This window comes from Candoia aspera, chromosome 1 (genome assembly GCF_035149785.1).
Source record: "Candoia aspera isolate rCanAsp1 chromosome 1, rCanAsp1.hap2, whole genome shotgun sequence".
In the NCBI taxonomy this organism is placed as follows: domain Eukaryota; kingdom Metazoa; phylum Chordata; class Lepidosauria; order Squamata; family Boidae; genus Candoia; species Candoia aspera.
The window spans coordinates 157,378,663-157,389,778 of NC_086153.1; positions in this window are offsets into that span (position 1 = coordinate 157,378,663).

An 11,116-nucleotide genomic window follows, 5' to 3' on the forward strand; every position below is an offset into this window, starting at 1 on the left:
ATTGGAACAAAAGCCATACAATTTAAAAGTGGAAAACAACAAGTAATAATACAGAAGTAAAATGGTCAGTGTGGTACAAAAATAAAGCAAGCAGTGAACCAACCTCATTTCTCTTGAGTTCAGCAACTGGAGTTTTGCAATCAAAAGACCTTGCCTTTTGTATCCACTGATCTAGCTTCTCAGGTGGCACAGAAGAACTCAGTCCCTACTTGTCATAAACCATGGGCAGTTTCATACAAAGGAAACCAACCTTCAAATTCTTTGGCTTCAAACTATGTAGGTTTGTAAGCCAAATCCAGCACCTTGATATAACAAGTCCTACAAAGGCACTCCATATAAAAGTCTAAGAGCCACGTTTTTCACAAGCTCAAGTTCCAAAACATATTTCATTGGCAATTTTCTGTTAAGTACATAATAATAATCTAAATAAGGTGACTAAAGCATGAAGCATAAAGGGGCCAGATTTTCATTCCTCAAAGAAGAGTACAGCTGGTTTATCTGATAACACCTGGCAAAGATTGTCCTGGCCCCTCTACCTCTTGATTTTGCAACAGCAACTCAGGATCCCCAGGTTAAGTACTTTATATTTCTGAAGTAATGCTACTTACTCCATAAAACATTGAATTCTCAATTCTAGACTAATTTTTGGTTGGTCAGGAATAGCCCTGACTTGCCACCTTCCAGCAACAGCTTAGGACTTTCACAGAATTCTAAAGAGAGTTTAGCTATTTCTTATTACATGGTTCTGGTATAGTTTCAACACTGTTTTTGATTAAGATGATTATGATGAACATTACTTAAAATTTAATTTGATAATTGATGGCATTGGCTAGACAAAATTAGACTCTTTGAGAACTCATTTTTTTGTCTTAAGGAAATGCATGCTTAAATCGTTCTCAACAACTCAATACAACTTGGAAGTGTGTAATTTTGGCAGGGGCAAGATCACATTGCGCAATTATTTCATTTTTTTTTTGTACTAAACCTTTCTTTGATGAATTACATCAGTTGTGTCATTCAGTCAGCTTATTCTTTTTTCTTGGATATATGTTGTTTTCTTTTTAATTTTTTAATTGTATGCTGCCCAGAGTCACTGTGGAGTTGGGCAGCCTCAAAATTAAAGTAATAAATAAATAAAATTTAGGGGAAATATATGTTAAGGGTTAAACTTAATGCAATTCTGAAATCTCTGGCTTTTGAAGGGAGTCACATATAAACACATTTCTAACCATAATTGTGCATAACACCTCCTGCTTGCAACCCCCACCTTGTATATGAGGGATGGTTGATTTGAAATTTTGTCCATTATGCTCACTGAATTCTTCTGAATAAGAAGCAGCCTAAATCATTCTGGTACAGGAAGCAGAAAACCCAGGTTGCATCCTAGTGGGGAAAAAAAGTCCTTTGTTTTTTTTCAGTGGTCCTTCAAAATCTATTTCTTGAGGTAGAAAGGTAGAAGTGGCCCAACTCTGATCAACAGCTTCCCACTGAAACAAGCCAATAGAAAGAATATATACTATTATATAAAATAGGCTAGCAAATAGAAAAAATGGCAACCAAGGCTTGCCAGACATCTCTGAAATTAGGGGTCCTTGCAGCATTCTTTGGACCTCTCACAGTCCTGTTCTTGACAGGAGAAGCTTCAGTGCGGTTAAGACTTACTTTGGTGGCTGGTTGATGCTTTGTCCTAAACCCACATGTTGCTTGCTTGGGTTTGGCTTAGCAGGTTGTGGTTGCTAAGCCATAGTTTTAATTACACTAAAATAATTTTTGTAACGTACTTTTAGAAATGAGCCAGTACTCATTTCTTTATCCTGGTTCTGTTTCCTTTTTAGAGTGTGATAACCTGAAATGCCACTTAAAAAGCCGTGCATGACTCTTCTCCTGTAAAAGGTCGTGCCCTCCTATTGATGGCTGAATGCAATATATTGATCCAGCCATTGTGGCTTGTTCAAGAAATGTGGGTTCAAACAAATCGTAGCTTAGTGTGTGATGGAAGGCAGCCTCTTTGCTTGGTATCTGGCAATAGGTGTAGCAGTTAAACTTCTTTTTGCAGACTGATCATGGAGCTTTGCATGTGTGTGTCTTTTGTCCTACAGCTGCATGAGAAATGAGGAAAAAGAATGTTAGTAAGGCACTGTATAGGATCTCAGGGTATAAAACCATGTTGACGTGTGCTGTATATTTCTATCTCTCTGCTATGCATCTGTGAGGTAAGATGCTATTTCATTTTAAAAATGATCAATGGTAAAATTATCAATTCATTTTGTTAGATCAGGCTTGCTAGTCTCTACCACAAACAACAGAGAACCCATGTAAAACTCCCCCACCTTGTTCTTACATAGACCCACACTCAGTACCTCTCTTAATCTCTGTCTCTGTCTCACACACACACATATACAGACACACACACACACACACACACACAGAAGACCCATTTCATGAAGTTTGGGTTTGAGGACACATACACATTCTAAACTGCAGTGCAACTGCTTCTCATATACATTCACCACATTTTGAAGCAGTGAGTGTAGTGAAATAGGCAGGGTGAAAGCATGGTGAAAGTGAACTGGAACTGACACCCAATTCTCTTATCTGCTGCTACAGAAAAGCGCACATTTCTGCAGTCATTTCATCTCTACATTCTTTCCCCAAAGGACACAGACTAGCCATCTCTGAACCTGGCCCAGAGGGCCTATGGGATCCTTCTGGATTATTGAGATTTAGATATATTCTCAAAGAGAATTATTGTCTCTTTGAGACCATATATATAGCTCTGAAAAAAAAGGTAAAAAGTAGCAAGACAAATTAGAATAAATCTGGTTTACAGCAACTAATTCACTATACTTCTTCTGCCCAGAGATGAGATGAGAGATAGAGAGATAGAGAGATGGAGAGATGGAGACTGATGATACCGAGAAGCTGCAGAATTTTTTGATCTAGTCTCTGAAATCTCAAATAAAAATTTCAAATTTCAGGACTGAGAAAGGATCTACTGTTTGAGACTTCATTTGAGCCCCCTTCTTTTTTCTTACTGTATCCAGTGCCAATGTAATTTATTCTCCTTTGTTTCCTGCTTAAATAAATAGGAGTGTTTGAGACCCATCCCTACCCCAAATTCTTAAATAAATCTTGGGATTATATTTCAACTGATTATATTTGCTGCCTTTGGATGAATGATCTACCTGATCATTTCCAGTACTAAATCATACTTTGGATGAGCTCTTTGATGTGTTGATCCAGGGCAGCAGCATCCTTTATTTGCTCCCTTCTCCTTGCCCTGTGGAGTTATTGCTGATTCATGCAGGCACCAGGCTGCCTCCCTCTGAAGTGGAAAATGTTGAGCTAACTCAAAGAGGCACATGTGAAGTTCCCAAACTGTTTCTCTAATCAGACCTAGAAAACTGCTAAATTTCAGCAAGGTAGTCCAGAGTAGAGAGGAATTATGTTGCATATAGCACAACACATAACCATTTATATAACTATGATAGTAACAGAGTTCATTGCAGGAGCCTTCTCAGTAAGACATTAATTATTATTTCCCACTAAACAGAAGATGAACTAAGGTTAAAGTGCTTGCCAAAAGGCTGGCTAAACACAGATGGCAAATTAATGGACAGGTGATAAAGCAAGTGGATTGTTATCAATATCTGGAAGTGATTTTTCATGCCTCAAGGTCATGGAGTGCGCAGCTGTCACATGCAGTGAATAATGCTCAAAATGCTTCCTCTGCCATCTTGAGAATTTATTGCAGAGCCGGTGGGCTCCACATCCCTTCAATGTTAATTAAAAGTTTCTAATGCCAGAGTTTTATGTATCTTGATGTATGGGGTGCAGATTCATGAGTATCCCTACTTTCTCTGTAAGAAGCCACAGGTTATCCAAAATATTTAGTACTCTTTGCTGCTCCAAAACGTGACACTTTGCTCAGAAGCAGAACAGACATTTCTGAAAGCTGGGGCCTAAATCATGATGTTCTGTTATCTCACTCTTTTTGCCAGAAAGTTTGGCCTCACTTCCTTTGCTTGATTCTTTCTGTTCTACCTGATTGGTTATTGTTATGGGTAAATTGGTGAGATGTGGCCTCTCTCTTTACTGTTTAGCAGCTCTGGGATTTAGCAAAGCTAAGGAGACATTAAATCAATGGATTTTGGATGTAGACCAGGAGAGTAATACAAAACCAGGCTAACTAGGCAGTTGAAGCATTTTAAAAATCTGGGTTCCAGTTGGGTTCCAGCTTCTAAACTTGACTTTCTGTAGCCCCGGAAATTAAGAACATTCTTAGTGGCAAGTTTGCAAAGAATACCAATGAAAAAGACCACATCTGTCTTTATGGTTTGGATCAAGTAAAGACTTTACCTACTTCTTTCTATATTGTACTTCTTACAATGGCAGTGGGTTTATTCTGATTGTCCCCTTACTATCTGAGCTCCCAGGGTACATTGGCACCTTTTATGTAGTTTATCTCTTAACAGATAGAACTATTAATCACACATATAGGGTTTGTAGGTTTTGTGCTACAGTTCTCATCCCTCAAAGGTTAATGATTGCTCACTGCTGAATGCAGGCACTGGGTCACCATGGTTCTTACCTCTTTACTTTTAATTCAATTTTTATTTTAGTTTGTTCTATTTTCTTTCTTTTTTAAAAAAAAACTGATTTTGTTTACTCTTAATAGTGATGGTCTTGTGAAGGCAATAAAATGAGAATCAAATCAATTATTTCATGATTTATTTGCACTTGTGCCTTGCTGTACTAGGCACAATGCAAACATATATTTCCCTTTCAAAGTGAAAACTACTTGTATGCATTTTTCACCAAATCAGTTTGAACATCTACTTTTATTTGTTAATTTGCAATGAGTGAACCAATTATTTGATTGTAACCTTTACAGTCACTATATTGCATCTTTCAAATCCCCCAGTATGGTTTAATTTATGAAGCTCCAATGCCGGACATCAAAAAGACATGGCTAATTAAAAGTTTGAATAAAGAGGGAGGTTGAGCATCAAGGTAAAGATGAATAACTACATGTAAAAATTAAGATGTGCACCAAATTTGAATTATCTTTCTGTTGCTCAAATAGAACATGGAACTTACACAAGTTTAATTTTGTATTTTGACAATATGGGAATCATATGAATTAATAATGCTGCCAAAAATGGTTCATAACCTGAAGCTCCACATGCTTAGGAGCTCCTTATTCTTTTTTGTGATAGGCAGTGTCCATAATGTGCAGAGATGGAAAAGAAAAGTAAAAACACGCAGGCCCTGGGGCCATGGGAATCCTGTGAATGGTGAGACTTGCAGGAAAATGAAGCCACTGTATATTCTCAAACTGTGTACTGATCTGCAAATGTTTTGCATTATTAGATTGCTTCTGGATTGATTGATTGATTTTTGTTCATTATTATGAATGGAAATCGTTATACTGTACGTTTTAAGCCTATAAATGTAAAATAGAGCAGAAGAATACTTTGGGGCTAATTCTAATCTCAGATTTTTGCATGAACATGAGAGCTTTAATAACTACTGACCAGATCCTTCTGAGGACAGCAGGAAAACTTTCAGCCACAACTGAGCACACCTTACATTCAGAGGCTCCCATTCCCTTCAATGAGAGAAGCACATTAACCATATGCATCAGCATTTGGGGGGGGGGGTTGCATGAAACACTTTTATAATGGAAAACAAGAGGGAAGCCTTTGTATATACAAGATAACTGAGTTGCATGGCCGTAGACTGTCCCTAAAGCTAATTAAGAGATAGAGAGACTTTCTTTGAATCCTGTTTTTTTAAGCCATGATTCCTTAAAACTTAAAGAGCATACAGTATGAACATGCATATCTGAGAGCAGAATTTGCTTCTACTGTGATGACCATCAAACAGATTCTAATCCTGCATGAAATAACTATTGGCATAATGCACTTTCATCAAATTCAGCAGGAGCAGAGAACTGAATAGACATTGCAGCTATCCTTCCTTGCTGGTCCAGACCATATATATTTACTTATATAATCATTAAACCTTTTAAATTGAAACATTTAAACATTTGCTATACTATATGGAATGTGTAGTAGTAGCATACTGGCATATCATATGTTATATATTTATATAGACATATCCTATTGTAAATAAGAGTGATAATTTATTGCATATATGTATGCATTTCTAATAGATGTGCATAGCCCATGCAAATTTATTTATTATGAAAGCAAAAATCACAATAATGTCTCAGAAAGCCTTCAAAATGCTAAATGGAGGGGATCCTTTAATTATATGTAGAGATGCCATTGCTGTGATGTACGTTTTCCATATGAACATTAAATGTCTTATATAGTAGCAAAATAACTAAATGGGTGTATATATTTTCATAATCCCAATGGAAAAGCAAATCTAAGGAGCAATGGCACATTTTGATATTCATAGAATTATTACTGTAGATAGAGAGATTTAATTTGTAGGATTTTATTTAATTGTATGCATCAGAGTAGAATTATGAGTCCTTTTTGTGATACTGCTGATGCAAAATAATGTTTATTTATCATAATTGGTTTTTTAAAAAGGGGGAGTCATGGGGTAAATTGTTTACAGGCAATGAATTATGAAGCCTTGTGCTAATGTTTTATAATACGAGTAAAAATAAAGATATGTTGTAAAGCAGCAGATCCCAGCACAATTGCTTATCAGTAGCTATGTGACAGTGTAGTCTTTACATTTAGATAAAAATATTGGCAGAACATGAGGATGAGAAAGGAGAGATCTAGAGGCATGGATGCTGGTATGGTTGGTTAGGAAGTTAGGTAAAGAAAACTTGCACATTCTCAGAAAGGCGGTCTGTTCTCCATCTGTCTTTTTTATACCAACTAAATTTAATCTAAGAACAAATGAAATGAGAAGCTGAAGTTCCAGAGGCTCACCAAACCATCTGCCGAAACCGAGATCTGAAACTGATTTTGCTGTACGAATAGGCTGTTTTATTTATTAATTAATAAGTTTATGCATGGTTTTCAGGGCAATATAAAAAACCATACAGTGAAATATCTGCACAATTTTAGAACTACATAAAACCTATAAAACCCATTATGGGAAAGGGCTGGATTGCTTTGCACTAAAACTTATTAAGGTGGACATCAGGAGAACTTCATCAGGAAGAACTTTCCACAAACTGGATAGAACTGTGGGAAAAGCCCATATCTCATCTGCTTGGCCGCAGCTGCCAGATCTTAAGGTAAGGGAAGACTGATAATGAAGCACTTTGTTTCAAGTACTCAAGTCCCAAGCCAGCAGGTTTAGTATTTTGAAGTGTGCCAACAAACAAATCAGGAGTCATTGGACTTTTTTAAAAGCTCTGGCAAGTATACTTCTTGTGAGGATCATGGCCCTTGCAACCTTATTAGTAGTAATCCACAGTACAAGCCATTAGGATATACGAAGTTTCTTTAATAAGGAGAATTGACCAGCACTCTGTTTAAGTCATGAATAAGGCTTTGCGTCCAAAGCGTTTGAATTAAAACTTTTCCTCCCCCTCCCCCACTTCCTCATTGCCATGGCTACTGGTCTCTAATGTGCTCTTTCTGTTTCACCTCTCTTGTCCTTTCCTCTGATCTTCCCAGATGTTGGCCAAGCGTGATAAAGTTTCCCCCAAACAACCTTTTACAATCTGCAAGAATGCGAGCCGGCTCTCACACTGTTCAAAACTGTTGCTGCACTATCTCTAATGCTGTGCTTTAATGCTCTACTTGACTAACTACAAAACCCATGTCAGGAGGATGAATCCAGATGCCATCAACTATTGCTTCTGGATTGCTCTGGTTCTGACACTTCTGTTCTTCCAGAGCAGCACAAAACGCAATATATTACAACAATCTAACCTGGCGTCTATATGAGCATGACTAATAGCAGCAAAGTTATCTATGTCCAACAGGAAAATCCCATTGCCCACATACACCAGGATGGACTTTCCACTGGCATCTACTTGAACACTGAGGAAAACATGTACTGTAGCTGGACTACATAATTTAGGAGTGCAGACTCTGTTGCTTTCAAGATGTTCTTGATTTCCATTCTCTTCCATCACAGATGGTATGACCAATGGTCAAGCCTAATTCATCACTCTTGAGATGGCCTTTATTCTTATCCAGTGGGGGTGAGGGGTTATACTTTCTTTTTTAAATGACTGGCTATGTTTTCAAATGTTTTCTGCTTTGCTTTGGGTAAAATAGTCTTGCCTGAAGTGGGCCGACTTTGGACCCAAGATTATGGGCATTTGGGAAATGACCCTGAGTCCATTTTGGAAATGTGAGGCTTTTAAATCATAACATTGACCAGAAATGTGAGACACAATGTGCTTTATGCAGAAGGTTTTATTTCCACTGAAGACATATTCAAATATATTTTGAAGGGCAAAACTGGCCAATCAGTGGGGAGCAATAAAGCCCATGCTGCCACAACACATCTACGAGGTTTAATGTTCATGTTTGGTGGAATAATAAAATTGAGCTTTCACGAACATCTATAGAATTAAACTTATTTCAGAACAAAGCCCATCATGCAGAAGATTAAACTAACTCCATCTAGTCAGACAGAGTGGGAACATTTAATCATCCATTGACCCATTTTGCTTATGATGTCCTCCTGGAAAAAGAGCTGGGGAAAAGGACCAGATTAAAAAGTAATGCCCCCCCACCCCATAGTACTCACTGCCAATACTAGGCAGCACAGAGCACGTTTCCCAGATATTGGCCGCAATTTACTGCTGCTGGCCTGGCCAGTGGGAAAGTGGGTAGCAGTGTTGCAAAGCCTTAATCTTTTCCTGGTGCAAGGCCTTCTGGAAGACCAGACAGATCCTGGAGAAAATGGGTGGGTCTGTGTTCCCAAAATGGTGATACTTGACCTTGTTATTGTGATTTCATGCTACTAGAAATACCACCAAGGAGATCAAACTGGGTTAGTGGCTGATGCTTTGAAGCATATTGTGGGAACAGGGCCTATGGATGGCTTCACTGAGGTTAACAACTGGCCAGTATCACTTACTGGGAACCACTTACTGCTTAGGAATAGCTTTTCCCCAACCTGGTAGCCTCTACAGGTATTGAACTCTCTTCATCCCATTCCTTTTCGCATGCTGGCTGGGAGTTGAAGTTCAATATATCTAGAAAGCACCAAGGAATTATCCTTAAATAGATAAGAGAGTCCTTGCTTAGACATGCAAATACACCCACTAAAAATAGTTGACCTATAATGACCTGATTTTCAAAAATTATTAAGTGTTAGATGCACTTACTGTAACTCATCTTCTAAAAGCAATATTATTTTAAGAATTTTTCATCCAGGTAATTCATTTTAATTAATTCCCATTCATTAGCGACTGAGGAACATGAAAATTTGTCATGGGTGAAACCCAATGCTTAGATAGTTTTGCCTTGGTGTCTACTGTGAGTTTTGGTTTCCATCCACTCATTTTCTTTCAGAGGTTTGCATGTGATCAGATACACGCCTATTGTTTCTTTTGCTTATACAAAGCCCTTTTTGATTACAAGGAAGCACCAGCTCCATAAACAGAGTCAAATTAATTTCTTTGAAAATGAGTAAGAAGGTTATGTGGACAGGAAATGCCACTCCGAGCACCAGATCTGTATTTCAAGGACTGGATTAAGGCAACAATGGGTTAAAGTGGATTTTTTTTACAGCAATTTAATCCTTACATTCTCCGCTATACATATAGTTCAGTGCTGTTGCCTGCAGCCTGATTATTGCAGTAGTTCTTAAACCTTTGCTAAGAAATTCTCAATAAAACAGATCTGCTTAGAAATCAGACTCACTGACAACCGGCTGTGCTGCCCATTATTGGAAGCCTGGGGATTTCTTTTTCTAGTGAAATTTGAGCCACCATATGCAGGTCATCATGTTAAGACATTGCTCATTTCACTTTATGTGTTCCATAGTTCACCCAAAAGAGTGAACCCAACCACTGCTTGGAGAAAACACAACGCAGGATGCTATTGAAGTCCGGGGATGGTTCCTTCTGCCACTCTATCATTTCAAAAGTTACCCAATAGTGCCATCTACCGATGCTGGTTTTGCACCCACCAGCTTAAGAGAGATGTTCCTCCACTGTGCGTGATCACTTCTGAAGAGGCAATTGGGCTACCTGTGTCTAATTCCTTATTTTTTATTTGGTTTTGTTTTAAACATTTATGGCTGGTAGGAAGAATTGAAAGCAGGCTTGCTGTTTAATTCTCACAACGGCTGGCATAAACAATTACCTGTTTAGAGGGGTAAAAGTTGCAGAGAGGACATCTCTGGACCAAAATATCCACATATTCATATCAAATCAGCAGCTAACTCAATTGGGCTTCTACTGTGAAACTAAAGCTACCAATATTTTAATTTCTATGCAGATGCTCAGAAAAAGAGGGCCCTGGGCAATTACTAACATTCGTAATTCTGTATCTAGTCAGGTTGCATTGCTCAGCCTGAGAATGTTTCCCAGCCCTATTCATAAATGCACTTTAATTAAAGCCAAGAGTTCCACTGCATTGTGCATAACAGTTCCAAGTGACTTCCTAATATTCTGCCTTTTGTGGTTAAATGCCAACACACATCCTCTGAGCAAATACATCTATGGAAGACCAAATGTTTATTAGGCAAAAATCAACCAAATGGTGCCAGCTAACATTCAGATATCTGCATCATCAGAAACCCAGGTATTAGTATTGTCCAATAATCACTCCAGTAAAGAAATTAAATCCATTTACATTATATTTGATAAACTCCTGTACATACTGTGGCACCAAGCACAATAGCCCCAATCTCTTGTAAATTGATTTGATTAGGAAGACTAGTGATCTTCAAAGGAGATGTACTTGTCCCCTATTATTTTTCTTTGATCACTGATTTCATGGGAAATAGAAGATACTTTGGTTGTTCTCTGGTGGATTGGGACAGTTTAATTCCAAACAAGTTCTTGCAAACATATTAGGTGTGAATTAATCTTAGAGCTGGGGATAAATAAAGCGAGTTGTTATATGTTCAAGTCCTTCTTCCTTTTGATGGTGTGGCTACTCTTCCCCATGTCCATTCTTGTAACTGAAGCCAATATAGGAATAACCTT